Consider the following 19,823-nt stretch of genomic DNA (forward strand, 5'->3'; position numbering starts at 1 on the left):
GCATATGGGGCCAGCACCTTACTCCTTGACCCACAGGCGCCGCCCTGGAACTTATTTCTTCTATCAAACTGTATGTCTGTCCCTATAACCAATCTCTCTTCATTTTACCTCCTTCCCCCACCTGCTTTTCCCAGCCTCTGTAACTGCTGTTCCACTCTCTTCCACCATGAGATCAACTTAGTTAGCTCCCACAAATGAGTAAGAGCATGCAATTATCTGTCTTTCTATGCCTAGCTTATCTCATTTAACATAATGACCTCCAGTTCCATCCCTATTGCTGCAAATAACATGATTTTATTCTTTTTTATGGCAGAATAATATTCTATTGTGTGTAAATACCACATTTTCTTTATCCATTTTGTTCATTGATGGGCACTTAGTTGGTTCCATCGTGTGAATATTACTACAATAAACATGTAAGTGCAGTATCACTTTGATAAACTGATTTTATTTGGATAGATACCCAGTGATGGGATTGCTGGGTCATATGGTAGTTCTATTTTTAGGCTTTTGAGATATAGCCACAGCATTTTACACAGTGGTGGAAATGTACTAATGTACATTCCTACTGTGTATGAGAGTTTCATTTTCTCCTTATTCTTGCCAGTATCTATTTTTTCTTTTTTAAATTTTTAATCGTTACAGGTACTTAATAGTCTTATATCTTTATAGGGTACACGTGATGATTTGACAAAGGCATACAATGTGAATTAATCAAATCAGGGTAATTTCCATCACTTCAGGCATTTAACTTTCTTGGTGTTAAGAATATTCCAATTTCACTCTTTTAGTTATATTAAAGTATATCCTAATTTATTGTCGATAAGTCACTTTGTTGTGCTGTCAAATATTGTTCATTCTAGCTAACTCTCTAACTATATTTTTATACCCACTAACCATCCCCATGTTATGCCCTCTCCTCCCCTCTGCCCTTCCCTGCCTCTGATAATAATCATTCTAGTCACTGTCTCCATGAGATCAGTCGTTTTTCACATTTAGCTCCCACATATGAGTAAGAACATGCTGGATTTATCTTTCTGTGCTTGGCTTATTTCACTTAACATGATGTTCTTCAGTTCCATTCATGTTATTACAAATGGCAGAATTTCATTCTTTTCATGGCTATATAGTATTCCATTGTATATATGTACCACAATTTCTTTATCCATCTATCCACTGATGGGCACTTAGATTGATTCCAAATCTTGACTGTTGTGAATAGCTACAATAAACCCAGGAGTGCAGGTATCTTTTCAATACACTGATTTGTTCTTCTTTGGATATATATACAGCAGTGGGATTCCTGGATCACAAGACAGTCCTATTTCTTATTTTCTGAGGAACCTCTACACCATTTTCCCCAGCAGTTGAACTAACTTACATTCCCACCAACAGTGTACAAGGGTATATAATAGTCTTATATCTTTATAGGGTACAAGGGATGATTTGACATTTCTCTACATCCTCACCAATATTCATCATTAACTGCCTTTTTTTATAAAAGCCATTTTAACTGGAGTGAGATGATACCTCACTGTAGTTTTGGTTTGCATGTCTGATGGTGACTAATGGTGTTGAGCATTTTTTTATACAGCTGTGGTCCATTTGCTTGTCTTCTGTACAGAAATGTCTATTCAGATCCTTTCCCCTTTTTTAAATTGGATTATTTGACTTTTTTTCCTAGTTAGTTGCTAGAGCCAAGTAGTATGATCACTCACTTGATTTTCATTTTTTCTGAAGGCACTTGGTTGCATGGATTGTTGCTGAGTTTGGTATTCACACAGAGGTAGGATTGCTAGAAGCTTCTATTCAGCCATCTTGCTCTTCCTCCTTTATTTTAACTTTGTCATAATAACCGTTGTAACTGGGGTGAGATGATATCTCATTGTGGTTTTGTTTTGCATTTCCCTGATGATGAGTGTGATGTTGAGGTTTTTTTTTCATATACTTGTTAGCCATTTGTATCTCTTCATATGAGAAATGTCTATTTAGATCTTTTGCCCATTTTTAATGGGATTATTTGTTTTTTGGCTATTGAGGTGTTTGAGTACCTTGTATATTCTGGATATTAGTCCTCTGTTGGATGAGTAATTTATAAATATTTTCTCTCATTCAAGAGGTTGTTCTTTCACTCTGTTGATTGTTTCTTTTCCTGTGCATAAGTTTTTTAGAATAATTTAATATAGTTCCATTTGTTTATTTTTATTTTCATTGCTTATGTTTCTGAGGTCTTGGCCATAAAATCTTTGCCTAGACCAATATCCTGAAAAGTTTTCCCTATATTTTCTTCTAGTAGTTCTATAGGTAGAGGTCTTATGTTTAAGTCTTCAACCTATTTTTAGTTGATTTTTGTATATGATGAGAGATAGGGCTCCAGTTTCATCCTTTTCATGTGGTTGCCGAGTATTCCCAGCACCATTTCTTGAAGAAGGTGTTCTTCACCCAATGTACATTTTTGGCAGCTTTGTCAAAGATCAAATATGTGAATTTATTGCTGGGGAAAATCTCAGCGAAGGCAACAGTGCTTTGGCAGGAGACTGGCTTATGAGGCAGGCCTGCTCCATGCTGATCCATTTCCTGGAATTGTTGGGTATAGAAACCTGGGAAGGTTCTGATTGCACTCCCTTTTGTGCCCAGTGCCTCTTCAAACTGAGTACTTGTCTAGGAACTTTCCTGAGCTCAGATTCTTGAGCAACCACAAGTCTCCCCTGGCTGTTCCTTTGCAGAAAAGCCTCTCATGATTTCAGAAGCAGCTGAGAAAGTTGCAGAGGCCCAGACTGCTTCTGATTCCGCTGTCAGTACAGGATGCCCTAGGAACCAGTTACAAACACACCTCCCTCCTCTTCTGCCTCTGGTATATTCCTTCTCTCTCCCTTAACCAAGCAGTGTATTTTCCTTTGACTTTTAAAATATTCCCTCCTAGTGATATTCAATATATATAAATTCATCATTTACATTTTTAAATTCTTATTCTTAATCTTTCATGTAAATTTTCATCCTTTGATCTTAATTTCTCTCTCTCTTTTTTAAACCTTTCTGTTATTAACTTCTTATCTTATTGGCTTGTCTTTTACACTAACTCTCACAATTTCATTTTGTCTTGCTTTCATCCTATAAGATTTGCCTTATCTCATTTTAAGTTTTAAGATTTTATTTTATCTTATCTTATTTCATCTTATCAATTTCACTTAATCTTTATTTTTACTAGATATAATCAGAATTTGCACCTTTATTCTCTTTTTTCTTTGAAGCTTCAATTTCCTTACTTTCTATCATTGCACAAATGTGTTTTGTTTACTTTCCCTCATCTCTTTCCTGTATTTTATTTTCCTGAATAGGCAGCAGAAAGCCTAGCCCAGGGACTGGAAGCAGCTCCTGCCCTCCCAGGTGTCCTGGCATTTTTTTCTGGCTCCTCCAAACAGAGCTCCAGCCCATCTAACCTCCAGCTTTCCAAATAACCTCACTCGCAGGAGACCCTGAGACACCTCCCTGGAACAGGGCAATAACAATGGCCTCCCTATGAGCTACACACCTGTCCTGCATCCCCATGCCCCATGTCATCCAGGTGTTTGCCTGGGGGGGGGGGGCCTCACATTTTATAATCTAGCTTCCCTGGAAGATACATGCACCTGAATTTGTGTCCAGGGAAGGGGCCCAGGGTCTCTGCCCCTGAGCAGGAGCCAGGAAGCCCTGGCAAACTCCCTAGGAAAGGTGGCAGAGAGAGTTTGGCACTGGTCTCCACCATAGGTGTTTAACTTCTAACCGAGACCCCTTATTTTGTTGGATTTTAAGAAGATACTTCTACCAGGCAGCTCCCTGGGCTACCTTCCTCTGTAGGCAAACTATAAAGCCTTCCCTTTACTTCTAACACAATCTTAAAACAGAGGCCTGGATTCAGTGTAGTAGTAACATCTGGGGTATTTATATTTTTAAATGTTAAAGTTTAAACTTTCTAGAATTGAGGGCTAAAACTTTCTGTACCCCAACCTAATAGCATTTTTCAATCATAAAGATGAAGTTTACACAAAGTAAATTCACCCAGAATTTCAGAACCATCTCATCTCCAAACCACGGGTCCTGCAAAAATATAAATGTGGTATAAAACAAGATCGCTTCTTTCCATCCTTCTTATTTCCTACCTTGACAATTTGAGACCTGTCCTACATGAATGACAAAGATCACAGTAGTCAGGCAGGTCTGAGGCTGGGTCTGTCTGTCCTGGAATTCTCTCCCGAGCTTCATGGTGGTGCATAGTGATATAATCAACCCATAGGTTCTAACTCCTGCTGGCATGGTCCCCCCAGCCACATCCACATTGCTACAGGACTACAGAGAGCCCTATTGCCAAGTCTGTCAGCCCTATTGCCGACACTCAACAGACCATCATCTCATTTAGCATCTCATCTGACCCTCGCAACCACCCTATGACACAGGAGGTGTTCACATTTCTGCCAACAGATGACCTTATAGGAGTTTTAAAGGCTCCAGAATGTGGCTGCTAATGGACACCCAGAAAGTGGCAAAGCCAGACTCTCTGCCCAGAGTTTGAGCTGCTATTCTGCCCCCTAGGGAGAAGGCTACCCGTTGACTTTGGAGACAAGGTTCCAGTGATTGCAAAGGTTGTCCTCCTTTTCCCAGGATGCCCTTAGATGGACCCAAACACATAAAGAGCCACAGCTCAGAGGGAGGAAAAATGCAGCTACTGCTTTCGATAGGAGTCTTCTCTGTTGGAGGGTTCTGGCACCCAGGCTAAGGCCCGGAGACCAAGAGGGATTTCCTGCCACTGCCTTTCAGAAAGTAAAGAACATGCAATCCAGGTTTGACTCCACTTGCCCTAGGGACTGTTGCAGAGTCTCGCCTGGCTGAAAGATCAGGTGGGGGTGAGGGCCCAGGCCCAGCCCAGTCCATCAAGGGTGTTGGCACATCTGATGCCACCAGTCCCCTACATGAAGAACTACAAGCCCAAACTTGCCAGGCTAGGGAAGCCCACAAGAGACACTGACAGGGCCAAGCAGGACTGTTCTGCTGTCATCACTGGGCTGTGTCCATCCCCTGAGGAGTGGTCTCCTATGAACCACTTCTGTCAACATCACCTTGCTCTTTGGTTCTGGGGACTGTTCCCCATTACAGTCAGCACTGATCACTGGTGTTTGCTGCTCACATGGGCTCCATGCTGTGGAGGCCCATTTCCCACAGTGGGCCTGTCCTTGGGTTGGCATTCTTACCCAAGCCTCTTTCCTGTCCCACTGAGGCTACTACAGAGCCTCCTATTTGGCTTCCTGCCTTTTCTCTGCAGAGCGATCTTTTGAAAAACATAAAATAAATCACATCTCTGCCTTGTTTCAAATGCTGCAGGGAGCTCTCATCCTATGCAGAATAAAATCTCAATTCTTGCTACATGACCCAGATGCTGCCTGGTCTCTGACTTCCTTCTCCCTCCTTCCCTCCGGTGAATCCCTGTCCCTCCAACAATGAACGCATTCTGGCCGGAGCACCTCTGTAACTGATGTCCATCCTGGAGTGCTTGTGGCTCAGCCACGCACTGGTGGCCTCATCACCCCAGTCTCAGCTCAATGTCACCTCCACATTCAGCAGCAGCATCCCCTCCACGCACACCCTCCAGATCTTCCCTGCCATACTGTTCTCCATCATAGCATTGGTCACTATCAGCAATGCTCTGTTTCCGTATTTACATGCTAGGTTTTAGAGTTCTAATAATCACAGAGCAGCTTGTATTTGACCAGCTGTCTACAAATAATAATCAAAATTCTGGACAATGTATAAAAGACAGTGCTCAACAGGCCCTGCGAAGTGGCCAAAAGCAGAATGAAACCACCTGAAAGGGAGTTGAACTTTGGAAGAGGAAAGGTACAGGCTGATTTCCCGTTTCTCTGACTTTCATCTGAAGGCAGCCCCCAAGTCAGTGCCCCCTGAGGCCAAAAACCTCAAGTCTCACTGTTGAGGATTCAGAAGAGAGATCTGAGGGCCACACTAGCAGCTAGAAAGCCAGAAGGACATACAAGAAAGGACAGAATCACAGAGGGGGACTCAAATTTTGTGAACGTCTCTGCCAAACTGCTGGTTCACCCTTCAACTACACACACGTGGGGCTGACTCCAAGCAGCCAAGCTCAGATTTAGTTCTCTTACTAAAAGAACTGAATAGACATCTCTGCTGCTGTCAGGGTTAACTTCCTGCTAAAACAAAAACCAATAAATGAATCAATACTCTTCAGAGGAGCCCAACAGAACCCAGGGCCTCCCAAGGTATCATTCGCGAGGTCTAGGGTATAATGCAAAGTTACTTCACATACAAAGAAATAATGTAGTCCATCATCAAGAGAAAGTCAATAAAAGGACACCAAGCTCAAGTTGATTCAGACATTGGAATTAGCTCAAGGTCCTAGAAGAAAATATTTGCCGAGTTTTTATTGTTTGTTTTCACCATGAGAATGTGAGCTCTGTCAGAGCAGGAACCTTATGGGTTTGTTTCTTGCTATATCCGCAGCATCTAGAATAGCAAATGGCACATAGAAAGGACTCCTGAAAATGAATGTGGTATAAAGCAAGATTTTGGCCTCCTCAATGTCTACCATTAGGACCTGAGGCCCCTCCTAGACAGACAGAACAAAGCCAGAAAACAGAATGGTTGCTATTCTCTTTTCAACAGAATGTCACGACTAATTCCCTAGTAAATTAGTGGCTGCTATAGACTTGTGGCTTTGCTCTCCAACACTGCCAAAAAGAAAGCACATACATCAAGTTCTGAAACCCAATGTCATTATTTTTCAATAAAACATTCTCACATTCTTCATTATTTAACTGCCTTAGAAGAAAAAAATTTACATGTAAAGTTATCTCATTCGAGATCCTAGATGCTTAATTTGTGTCCCGTTTATATCAGAGGATAAATGAGGAAATTATGATGCTTAAGGTTTAAATGCAACAGAGTTTTATAGGGAAGTAAATTGATGTTTGGTTCACCTGCTTTAAGTTTTTTTTTTTTTTCTGGATTAAGAAAGTTTTGCTGCCATGGTCAAAGTTTGGAGCATTGTTTACCCTTTGTCTGGACTTCATATGGGACCCCAAATTCTCCTTGAAGCACTCTCAGCCTCTTACAGGCAAGGACGGTGTCAAACTATTTCACAACCTGTAAGGCGTAAGTACTGGCCAATCAGAATGGAGGTAAGCCAAGCACCAGCCAATCAGAAGAGAAGTCAGCTCCAATGCAATGGTCCAGCAGTAGCTGCAGCCTGAATTGGCATCCTCTTCCGGAAAGTGTTCTGGTCACCTCTTCTGTTTTCATAAGAGGATTTCAGTGCCACCTCCAGCTATGCCAACTGTTAAAGCATATGGGATTTTACTCAACCAGCAGCCCCGGGCAACTGCCCTCCAAGTACTTGTCAAGGAGAATTACCTCAAAATTCACTGCCCAGTGTGCTCACCAGGAGAACAACCACCTGTGAAGTTAAGCTGATCCGTTTTCCTGAACCATGGTTTTAAGCTATTACTACCAGTAGTGGGGAACCCTTATCTTCAAGTAAAATCTTATGAGGAACCTCAACATGAAAAGTAACAGAAACAAACCTAAGGGTTTGGGGTATACAAAACCTGCCTGGTCTCTGCACCCCCATGCTTTCCCATCCCCCCCAGGCATGCACATGTGCATACACACACATACATACACACACGTATACATGTACCTATACACACACTTACAAATTCACGCTGCAGCTGCCTCTCATGCCTCTCCATGGAACCACTCATCACAGGGGGTGACTTGCAGGAAAGGCAGCTCACTATAGGTAATCTGAACTCTAATTAAGATTAAGTCAGGCCTTTAGTGAATGGTTTAGGACAGCTCTATCCTGCTAACTATCTCTCAACCTCGAGGAATCTTACAAGTGGCAGCCCTATCAAACTCCTTGCCATAAGGAACTGTAAAGTCATTTAGAACACAGCTGTGGCATTATACCACCATGTCCTCTCTTTGAGGACCCATGGACAATATTTCTGTCTGCCTCCCAGAGCAGGAATAGTTGCCCCTCTCTGAGTAGCTGGTTTGCTTTTATTGCATCGATAGCCGATCCTATAATTAGAGACTGTTTCCCCCTCTGTGTTGGCTGAGAGGAAGCTCTGGGCCACCCCAGAATTCCACTCCGGCAAATGCACAAGGTATGATGTCATGGATTTTGTGCCCTAACCTCATTTCCTGGCTCCATTCTCGTTTTCCCCAGTCTTGTTTTCCTTTTGTCTTGTTTTCTTTGTCCATTTATTATTTTTTCATTTAATTACATCTTCCAGTTGGAGATCCATCTTTGCAAACTGGCTTACATCCTTTCTGGAACAAAGTGTGGGAAATATATAAATGGATCCTAAATGTGGGGTTTCTGCAGTGCACCGTGGCTCTCTCGAGTTGGCTCCTTTATGATCCACGCTAACAAGCACCACTCTCACATCAGCAATTTCACTGTGTTTTGAAACTAGGAAATCACTCCACTTTGCCAAAAGGAGGGTGATGATTAATTAACTAGATTTCACTTTATCATATATCCATGAGCTCTCGTTATCTTCCACATATACAGCACACCCATGCCAATGGGACAGTGGGGGGAGGGGAGCCATGGCTAGGTTTGAATCTAAACATTTGTTATTCTCTTTACTCCCCAGGGACTATCTTTAGGCTCAGGAACAGAAAAAAGGAAGATTCAGGGTGTTAGGCAATCTCCTTGGAGCTTAGGTGTCTTAAATTTCTGCTGGTGTAATTTCATTTTCCTCCAAATCAGTGACTCCAAGAGAGAAAGGAATCTGCACCATCCCATGGTCTTTAAGATCGTAGTTGCTTTCTGGCACCCTTCCCACTGAGGGGGCAGCCTAAGTGTCTCAGGGTCAGAAAAATAGATTAACCATTGTACAAAAAGAGCCTCACATCCACGAGAAAGCAGGAACTCAACGAAAGGGTCTATTCCCCAGGTCTTAGCGTGACGATGAACTCTGAAGTTTAGGCATCAGTTGTGCTATTTCAACAGAAACTCAATAGAAACAGTCAGAGGAAAACCTCCTCCAAAAGAGACTATAAAACCACACAGTTCTCTCACACTGCCCTGGGTTTTTAAGTTCACCATGGACTCCACAGATCATGGCAAGGATGGGAGTCCCCCCAAGATTGGAGGCTACTGCCCTCAGTACCCCGTTTTAGTGCCTGTGGCTTCTGGTCTGCTCCACGTAGAAATCCACAGTGCTGTCTGGTGCAACCCCCAAGGACAGCTCTAAGGCTCAGCAGCAGAGATTGAAGAAAATTCTTAGCCTTGGCATTTGGAAACATTCTGACCTTTTCTTTGCTACTCCTTCTCCAGCAGAAGTGTCTCAAACTTCAGGTGTATTTACAACCTAGTTGGTCTCAGATGGGCAATAAGGACCCAGAGCTAGTAAACCAATAAGAATGCTGTCATTGGCTCAAAGGTATGTCTGAGGGGATTGGAGCCAAGGTCAAGATGACAACCTGACTCAAAATACACATTAGAATCAGGATCCCTCCATCCTAAAGTGCCTACAGAGTATCTCTCTCTCTGCAACAACGGAAATATCCTTCCCCAGCTCCCCACAGAGGGGAGAAGCAGGGAACACTCTCACCTCATTTTTGCACAGCTTGAGAGACCTGGACAGCCCAGTGACTGGCTACTTGCTGGTGGAACACCCTGGCGATGACCCTTGTGGAAATGAGACAAACTTTTAGTACTCAAAAGCCAGGATAGTAAACAGGCTGGAGGGTGGCAGACCAGGACATGGTAGAAACCCATCCACAGCAGTTCTGAGCTAGAACATTGGGTGCCAGGCCGAGACAGGGTGAGTAACCCTCTCTCTCATAAACACTGGGGAGACGTACGCTCCCACTGTCCACATTTGTCCACACCTCGCTCAGCCTGCAGGGGCCTCCTTGAAATGGACAGATTGGGTTTCCTTCCTGTGGGACCATGATTTGCAGGCCCTAGAGAGCCGTGGGCAGTGCCAGGGAGAGGGAGCAGCCATCCCAGAGAGGCCAGCAGTGCTCGGTGAATTTGTGAATTTGCTGTCCCATTTAGGACTCTCTGGAGAATTCCAGGAGCCAATTCCCGGGCTCCCTTTGACAGAGCCACTTTTCATCTTCCTTGGCTTCAGGCGTGGGCAATGCACACAGGCGAAAATCAGTTAATAACTATGCACATTTTATAATAAATTTTAACAATTTAAGAGTCTGGTACAGCTTTATTATAGTTTTTATTTCACTACACTAATTCAGCACGTAATAACCTGCCAGAGACACAGAATCCACTTGACATATGCTCTGAGTGCCAAGTTAATGGAATAAGCTCCAGAGGAGCCTTGGGTCCCACCCAGCTGCGTGCTCCCCCTTCCCTCGGGGAGCTGCGAGGGGGTGCAGTTCTGGGAGTGGCTGCAGGAGAAACGTGAGCTATGAGATGCCTCCCAGCCCCAGCCTGAGAGCAAGGCTTCCCTGCAAGCGTCTCCCCCACAGAAGGCAGAGAGATGGGAAAGCACAGACTGTGCTATGTTTAATGACAGCCTGGCTCCCGGGACTGTTCTCAGGGCTCAGCCTGTCCCGCAGCATTCCTTGGAGCTGTTGGTGGCTAGAAGGTGGAATGGCTCATCTTCCAGGACTGGCAGCTGGCCATCCCACCTTTCTCAGGCCTGACCCCAGGGAAATGCGATCAGGCCAAAGGAAATGCTCCTAGAGCTCAGGTCTCCCCAGCTCCGTCTGCCTCCCTCTGTCTCTGCACTCCCGCCTATGGCACCAATTCAATGCTGGTCTCCAAGTGTGACCTCCAGACCAGCAACCTCAGCATTATCAGCATTATCTGTTAGAGATGCAAATTCTCAGCCCTACAAAGAGGGAAATTCAAAGGGAGTGGGTCCAGCAACTCTGCCTTAACAAACCCTCCACATGATTTTGGCTCATGCTGAAATTTGAGAAACACTCAAGCTTTAGAGATTAGGAGAGAGAGTTTTGGAAATGCCTGCTGATCCTGTGGTCTGCTAATGCAGAGATCTGAGGTTTAGCTCTGCTGTGCTCTCTGCCAGGAAACCTTAGGCCTCAGTTTCCTCCTTGGGAAAATAAGAACACAACTTACTCTCCGAGGCTAACCACAGCCTTAACAGTCTAGGACTGATGGCTGACATAAAACTGACAAATGCCCTACAAGACTCCTCTCTCTAAAGAGGAGAATAATCCTAGAATCCTCTAAGGAGTGTGTTGCCGCTAAGACCCATCTTAGCATCAAAATACAGGAGAACAACGGCCAGGAGGGGTTTCCATGCACGCAGGGAAAGTTAAAGAAGAGGAGAAACCAAATTAGTTTGAGTGTGGTTGAATGTGTGTATGGTATGAGAATTCATCTCACTCCTTGGCTTTAATTTATTTTATTTTTTTCAGAGACATGGCCTCACACTGTTGGGTGGGCTAGAGTCCAGTGGTGTCATCGCAGCTCACAGCAATCTCAAACTTCAAGGCTTAAGTGATCCTCCTGCCTCAACCTTCAAAGTAGCTGGGACTACAGGCACATGCCACCACACTCAGCTAATTTTTTTCACCTTTTTGTAGGATTGTCTCCTATTGTCTGTATATTGTCTGAATATATTTCCCAGTTTGGTCTCAAAACTCCTGTCCTCAAGCGATCCTCCCAACTGGCCTCCCAAAGTGCTGGGTTTATAGGCACATTCTTGCTTCTTTAACTATCTTTTTTCTCTCTTTTATTTTTTTACCTTCTTGATTACCTGTGTCTCTAAGAATATGATGACGTCTTTCCCATCTCATTGAGCAATTAAAAAACAAAAACCCTTCCTAGGTTTTGCAGTTTCTTCAGCCTTCTGTCTTTTCTTTCTTCCCATGAGAATGGCCCTCTTGAAATAGTGGCCCCCACTCAGAGGCAGCACACCAAAGCTCTCAGTCCTTTTTGACCCCTCCCTCCATCTGGCCCCTACCTCCATCGCTCTGGAAACCTGGCTGCTGTCTCCAGCTTTCCAGATCCGAGGGGCACTTCCAGACCTCATGTTGCTTCATCTCTCTGGCATTTAACACACCTTCCTTTCCAGGTCTTATCTTCCCACCGTCCCTTGTCAGGCTTCAAAGAATGTGAAAAAACCACCACCCTTTGCCTTTTTTATCCTTAGTCTATAATTTTATATTTTATGTTTTATTACATACACACATGTCCTTGTATACTACCCAAAATACGTTATGGAAACAGACAAGGGACAGGCCACCTAATTTTTTCAGCATTCCTTAAATGAAAGCCTGGAAGAACAGTTGGCCCTTGAACAATGCTGGGGTTGGGGCTCTGACTCCCACGCTATCAAAAATCTGAGTATAACTTTGGACTCCCCCAAAACTCAACTACTAATAGCCAACTGTTGGCCAGGAGCCTTACACGTATTTTCTTTGTGGTGTGTCCCAGATACTGTATCCTTACAATAAAGTAAGCTAGAGAAAAGAAAATCATATGGAAGGGAAAATATATTCATGCAGTGGAAGTGGATTGTCATACTCACACTGAGTGGGCTGAGGAGGAGGAAGAACAGGAGGGGGTGGTCTTGCTGTCTGGGGGTGGCAGGGATGGAAGAAAATCCACACATAAGTGTATCCAGGTAGTTCTAACATATGTTCTTCAAGCGTCAATTGTACTTTGATGAATTTGAAATTTCTGGAGAACTAAGACGATACTTTGCTCACTTTCATTCCGCTTTAAACCCTCACAATTCAAACCGGTGTCCTTCAAGAGTCAACTATATTCTTTTAGAATTAAATGCCATAAAACATTTGTTTTCCTTGAGAAACTAGCATGTCATCTCATAGACAATGAAACTCAGGAAGGAATTCCTAAAAAAGTTTCAAATGGGCAAATGAAAAAATCTCCCTAAGGAGATCACCAATTGGAAAGGACCCCAGAAGGTGGCCCTGGAGTACAGATCATGTCCTATTTCGTGATCCAACCACAGTTAGAAGTTTTGAGCCATATAATTATGATATGAGAACTTCTTTGTCTATTATATTTCAGTAAATTTGTAAAAGCATTGCCATTTTCCATTTTCTAATCAGATTAGTGGCTCAATTGTGTTCTTATAGAAACGTATGTCCTTTATTTCTGCATTCTGTTTGTTTTATTCTGTTCTAGTTCTTGTATTCTAACTTATATTTTAGAGTACAAATACAATTTTTTGTTACAACATTTTTTATGATTCTTGTATGGTTATACATTTTCTATTTCATTTTCTATGTGTACACATACACATCCAAAATGCTATTCCAAATGTTTTATGGAAGCAGACAAGGTATAAATAAATAGATATTCTTCCAAGTATGGTACAAATCTGTCTTTTGTCTCCACGTCCTCTGTGCCTGGTCTGTAGCAGTTATTTGATTAATGCTGAAAGAAAGAAAAATTTAACCATAAAGAAAAAGAGAAAAACAGAACCAAAGCTAATGGAGATTGTAGGGGATAGAGAGAGGGCTCTTTGTCAGCTGAGAAAGCTCTGAACAGGTCCAGAGGGGGGGGGAAGAAGCCAGGAGAGTGGGACAAGGTAAAAATGGGGAGAATGATTTAGGAGTCTTGGTCCCAGGAAAAGAGAGGACATAGAATATAGGAAGGGAGTGGAACTGTCTGGAACAAGGGAGACGCCTCTTCTCAGGCTGCCTGGTTGGTATCTCCTTGACCTGTAACTAGCTGCGATGCCTCATAACTCAGTCCTTATTTCTCTCCATCTCCTATCCGTCTCCCAATGATCTCATCCGAGATAGTTTTCAATACCATCTGTACTTTGATGACTCCCAAGGCTGTCTCCAGCCCCGCTCTCTCCCTTAAAGCCAGGACTTCCTACTCAGCATCTCCACTGGGAAGCTCAGCCGCCGTCTCTGAGTTAGCATGAGAAATGCCCAAGCCCTGCTCTTTTCCCAAACCTGTTCCACCCACAGCATCCTCATCTCAGGCCAAAGAAGCTTGAGTCATGCTCGACTCATCTCTTTCACTCACACAACTATCCCCTGCCTCCATTCTGAGAAAAGGAAAACATGTTCAAAATCCCAGCACTGTCCCCATTTCCTCTGGTACCCCCTTGGCCAGCCACCATCACCTCTCTCACCTGGATTGTGTATTTACCACCCCACTCACCTACAATTTTTCCTCAGCACAGCAGTTAGGAGGATCATCTACAAATGTTTTTCCTCTGGGCTGGGCAAAATGACCCATGACTGTAACCTCAGCACTTTAGAAGGCTGAGGTGGGAAGACTGCTTCAGGCCAGGAGTTCAAGACCAACCTGGGCAACACATCAAGCCCCCATCTCTACAAACACTTTAAAAATTGCCTGTGCAGGGGAGTACATGCCTGTAGTCCCAGCTACTCAGGAGGCTGAGGCAGGAGGATGACATGAGCCCAAGAGCTCAAGGCTGCCATGAGCTCTTACTGCACCACTGCATGCCAGCCTGGGTGACAGAGCCAGACCCCATCTCTAAAAAAAAAAAAAAAGAAAAAGAAAATTGTTTTTCCTCTACTCAGATGTTAGTCTTGGCTTCCAACTCACTCAAAGAGAAAGTCAAAGTTCTTAACAATGCTGCCAAGAGTCTTCATTCAGATGCCACCTTTATTGGTTTAGGACTACAGTTTATTTAGGACAGTGCACATGCACCACAGCCCATCGCTGCCTCTGGACCCATTCTCCTTCTCTGCTTTATTTCTCTCTAGAGCACGTATTGCCATCCAATATGCTATGTACAATCAACCTCTCTCTTGCTTAGTTTTTGTCTTCTTTACTGACTGAAAATTCCACTCCAGCAGGGGTTTCCGTTTGTTGTGTTTGTTGTGTTTCTTGCTGAATCACCAGTGCCTAGAACACAGCCTGAGATAGGATTGATGCTCAAAATGTATTTGTTGGATTCACTTTTCCCAAGTAATTCCTTATCTCCTTCAGAACGAAGTCCCCTCCTCTTAGAAACCCAAGGCCCTTTGGAGTCTGGGTCCTGCCACCTCATTGCCAAGTGCAACTAGTAACAGCCAGTTGCAATTTTGGGCTCTGTCACATTGGTTCTTTGCATGTACCACTTCCTCAGCCTAGAAAGATCTCCTAGAGCAGTGGTTCTCAACCTTCCTAATGCCGCAACCCTTTAATACAGTTCCTCATGTGGTGGTGACCCCCAACCATCAAATTATTTTCGTTGCTACTTCATAACTGTAATTTGGCTAGTGTTATGAATCATAATGTAAATATCTGATATGCAGGATGTGTTTAGGCAACCCCTGTGAAAGGGTCATTCAACCCCCAAAGGGGTCACGACCCACAGGTTGAGAATCGCTATCCTAGAGCCACCCTTTTTGGGACTCATCTACTTGTGCTTGTGCATCACCTACTTGAGGCCAAGCTGGGGTAGGCCCCACTGCTGGGCTCCTATGGTCAACTGGACTCATGCCTCCCAAGCCTGCGTAGGTCTGCATTGGCACACTCTGTTTACTCACCTACTTGGAATCCGTGCTGCCACTCTCCGGCCCCTAGCCAGGGAGGCCCTCAGTGAACGTGAGGTGGTAGTGGCAGCACTACTTATTACGACGGTCACTATCTTTCACCATCTATGTGTGTATTTATGAAATCAATGACCCTCCCCAACAGTTACTAAGTGTCTCCACCCAGATCAATTTATTGGTTTGTCCACTGCTATATTGATTTGTTCTCTACCCTAGAGTAACAGGCTAAGTGCCTTTTTCCACCCAGAGCTGTTTACCCTTTTCAGAGCCTCTTCTCTCTTTCAAAGCATGAGAAGGAGGATGTGGCACGTGACGAGGGAAGGAAGCAGTCACTGCCACATTCCTCAGCAATGAGAGTGGCTCCAGGGACACTCCTGGAGTCCACACACCTGGTGCAGGTCCTAATGCAGGAGATGGCGTTTTTTTATTACAGTTCAATTTCCCAAAATAATAGATATATTTTAGTCCAAATTTATTATAGTCACAGGGCTCTTTGATCTACCTGGCTCAGCTGTACTTCGTAAGTAAACTAAGTGAGAATTGGTTTTGCCTAGTCATTAAAAATCACCTATGTTGAAGGTTAAATGTCCCCAGACCAGCAGGTATTCAGTCACTCAACTTCTATGTGGCTTCCATGCCATGCCAGGCCCTGTGCAGGCCTCTGGGAGAGGTGGAGTGACACAGAAGAGGTCACCACTGCCCTGAGAAAAGGTTCAGTCCAGGGGCCAGTGAAGAAACCGCTGTAGCTATTTAAACAGCTCAAACCCTCGTGTTAATGTTTGCTTTATTGAAGGCAGCTGCAATTGAGAGAAGAACTATTTCTTTGTACATGCTGCAAACACAGACATTTGCTAAATGATCCCATTTAATCCTGTCTTTCCCATATGATGACGGCACCGAGGCTCACTGAGAGTGAGGGCATGTGCTGTTACATGAGGGGGCTGAGAGTCCGTTGAAGGTCTGACACTGCTCAAAGGCCAAGCCTTTCTCCTCTACCACCCTAGTATTCCAAGGGCCCACCATGGCCATTAAAGAAATAGCAACAAACCCCGAAACTACACATAAAGTTGGCAAGTCTAAACAAACTCCACTGGGACCTGTTACAGCTCCTTGAAAGCCACCAGCCATCCAGTAAATTAAAAACAAACACACACACGCCATTAAGTTGAAAAGAAAATTTGACACAAAGGAACAGTCTACTCAATTACTTATTGTTAATGGGCCCCAGCCAGCCCAAAGACACAGTTAGTGGCATCTATCTCAGGCCTCTTCTGACTTCCCCTAGGAAGTGGAAGAGGGGTATTGACTCTTCAGCAAAATGCATAAAGAGGCAGGAGGCCTATGGCCTTTGGGCCACAGGGTGGTAGAGGAACAGATGTCCATGTCTGTGTGGACCCTCTCCACCCTATGTCTATAAGCTCAGGGAATTCACCAGGCTAACCAGGCCAACTCTAGGTGAGATCCATGGCCCTCAGTGAAGCCCTTCACAGACCAGCTGAAAGCACATCCCTGGAAAAGCACCCCAAACCCCCACTGCCACCCTCCATAGACCTCCTCTCCTCGTCCTGCAGGGTCGAGGCCTCCTACTGGCTTTCTATTTGCAAGAAATGGCTCTCCCTTTCTCCTTTGGAATCTTCCAGTAACCACCCAGGCCCAGCAATAGGCACAGTGATTAGGAAGTCCATCAAGGGTGTCGCTCCTAGGCTTTGAATAGTCTTTCCTAACCAGAGAGTTTCTGCCACGGTTGAGAGTTTTATTATCCTGAGAACACAAATTGCATGGCACCCACAGTGCCTGGGAAGCAGCCAGGCTAACTTCCATGACACTTACCAGGAGAAAGTGCTCATTCTTTGCTGGGGGAGTAGAGAGAATTTAGCTGCACACATGATACCTGCTGATCATGTAAACAGCTTAGGGTTCTGCAGGCAATAACTTTTAGGGGAAAGCCCCACTCACGCGAGTGGGGTGTTAACTCAGTTTCCTTTCCAGACTTGAGGGGTCATGTTAACCATTCAGCATGTTTTAAAGCCCCCAGAAAAATCCTCAACCGTGCTTTCTCTCCTGGCTGCTCTGGGGGTGAAAGGGATTGGAAGCCCTTGTAATCCCCTCCCAAGCCACATGGATCCCAGGGATTGTCACTCAGGACAATGAAAATGACTCTCTCTGCCAGGACCTGACTTTCAGGGACATCTCTGAAGTCATGTCAAGATGATTAAAAGGACACCTTTCCTTTGGCCATGACTCCAGAAGAGCATTTCACACAGAAGGAAGCTGTAAGGGCAAAAACAAATCAATGAAGGACTTGCAGATAGATGTTCTCTGGGCCCGAGTACAATTTACACAATGCAATGTACAAAGAAGATAAATCTACTCCCTCTCTCTGCCAGGCTAGAACAGATTCCTGAATAAAAACAACTCTTTGCAACAGAACCTTAGACTCAGCTGGAAGTGAGTTTCCTCAAAAGGCGCAAGGGATGGGATTAGAGATTCCTGAACTGAAATCAGACAGCAAGCATTCAGTCCTAGCAGCATTCAAAGCAAAGAGGAGATTGGGAAGGGCAGGGAGACAGGTGCAGGCACGCTGTTCCTCTGGGGCGACTTCCAGGGAGAAAGTTGTATGGAATGAGTTTCCCAGTAATGTAGGAGAACAGCCGCACAGCCATCTTCAGACTGAGTGGCAGGTCATCGATTTGAGAAATAAGTCAAGTCAGGGTTATGCTCTTCTCATTATAACCAAGAGAAGGGACCCGGCCGGGAGGAAATGGTGAGCCAGAGCTTAAAGAAACGTGTTACCCAGTTCCTCCAAACCACTTTGGCAGCCGAGCAAAGCCAGGGCCAAAACAAACACATCAGGAGCTATATCTCCCAGCCCTCCCCACCCTCCCAAATCCTTGAAAACTTGATTTGTCTCAACTAAACATAAGCTGGGAAACTGGAGAGGAGGAAGAGAGGAAGAGGGAAAGCGAGGGCAGCCAGGCAGCGACCATGCAGTCAGTTGTGTGATTGATTTAGAGCCACAGAACACTCAGAGAGCCATCGGCAAGATCATACCTCCTGCAGATCTCGGGGGAAATTCTCCAAGATCCATGGCTGGGAGTTCAGGAGAATCTCTTAAGCCATCAGGAAGGAGCGGAGCACTGCAGCTCCTCAGAAAGATGGACCAGGGCGAGCTTTAATTAACAGGGTCTGATGCCTCTTCTTTTTTGGTAACTGAGCAGATTTAAAGGGCTAGAGCCCCAATTTGAAGGGTGCCGGTGCCGGTGCCGGTGCTGGAGCTGCCGTGCTCTGCTGTGGCTGCTCCGGCTGCTGCTCTGGCTGCTGGAAAAGCTTCCTGCAGACCTCTCGCTTCAGTGAGGAGATGGGCTGTGAAGGTGGAAAAGCGGGAGCGGGGATATTCGGGTCTCTCAGGCTGCGTGGCCGTGGGGCCGTGGACCCGGGCACTGCCCATGCTAGTGACTACCACGTCCTGCATGCTGTCTCCTAGGTCAAGGAGAAAGGGCAGGCTCCGTGGGTGCAGCTGGCAGTGACACCCTCTCCAGATGTGGGACTGGATGGGACACTGTCCAGGCAAAGGGGAAACTTGATTTCTCCTGTGATTTCTCTCCTTGAAAGCATTGCTTGGTGACAGCCACCGTGTAAGCTGCAAACACATACCTGCCATGGGCACATACATGCCTGTCCAGGCACACTCAATGCACCTATATCAGCCCACCCTATATACACACACGCCCATGAACAATACATACCTGTCCAGGCACACACGCGTCTGCCTATGCACACCCCCGCCCATATAGACACACATCCTTGGCCATGTACACACACATACACCTGCCCATGCACACGCATGCCTGTCCTCACACACATCTGCCCACATACACACCTGCCCATGTACACATGTGTCTTCCCACATAAAAACACCTGCCCAAGCACACACACATTTCCACCACATACACACCCATCTGTCTGCCCACATACACACACATATGCCTGTCCGTGTATACATGGGTGCCTGCCCACGTACACACACGTGCTTGCCCATATACACTCACGCCTGCCTGAGCATACATAATTGCCCACCTTCCAGACACCCAAACGCAAAGCCAGATGGCCTACATCAGCTAGCAACCTGCCCATGGAGTTGCATGTTACAGTTAGGTGACCAAGAGAAATAGGCCAGGGAGGACCCTGGGTAAGGTGGCCACAAGGATTAGGGGATGAGGGGAAGAGCAAACCTGTGTTGGAAATTCCCTGCCTCTCTGGCTGCCTTTGCTCAAGCACGGGTCTGCGCAGGTCAAGGACAGCTCCCGTGCCAGGGATAG

General features: G+C 45.1%; 1 protein-coding gene across 1 annotated transcript in view; it reads right to left on the reverse strand.

Annotated features, from left to right (window-relative positions):
* The window catches only part of CALN1 (calneuron 1), a 501,474-nt gene extending 482,808 nt beyond the window's left edge, over positions 1-18,666 (reverse strand). Inside the window, exon 1 of the mRNA XM_012807859.1 lies at positions 18,556-18,666. The gene's annotated coding sequence lies outside the window, so the exon portion shown is untranslated. The remainder of the gene's footprint in view (positions 1-18,555) is intronic.
* Between the last annotated feature and the right edge of the window lie 1,157 nt (positions 18,667-19,823).

The sequence above is a fragment of the Otolemur garnettii genome, unplaced genomic scaffold, assembly GCF_000181295.1.
Source record: "Otolemur garnettii isolate 467f Iridium unplaced genomic scaffold, OtoGar3 scaffold00077, whole genome shotgun sequence".
Lineage (NCBI taxonomy): Eukaryota > Metazoa > Chordata > Mammalia > Primates > Galagidae > Otolemur > Otolemur garnettii.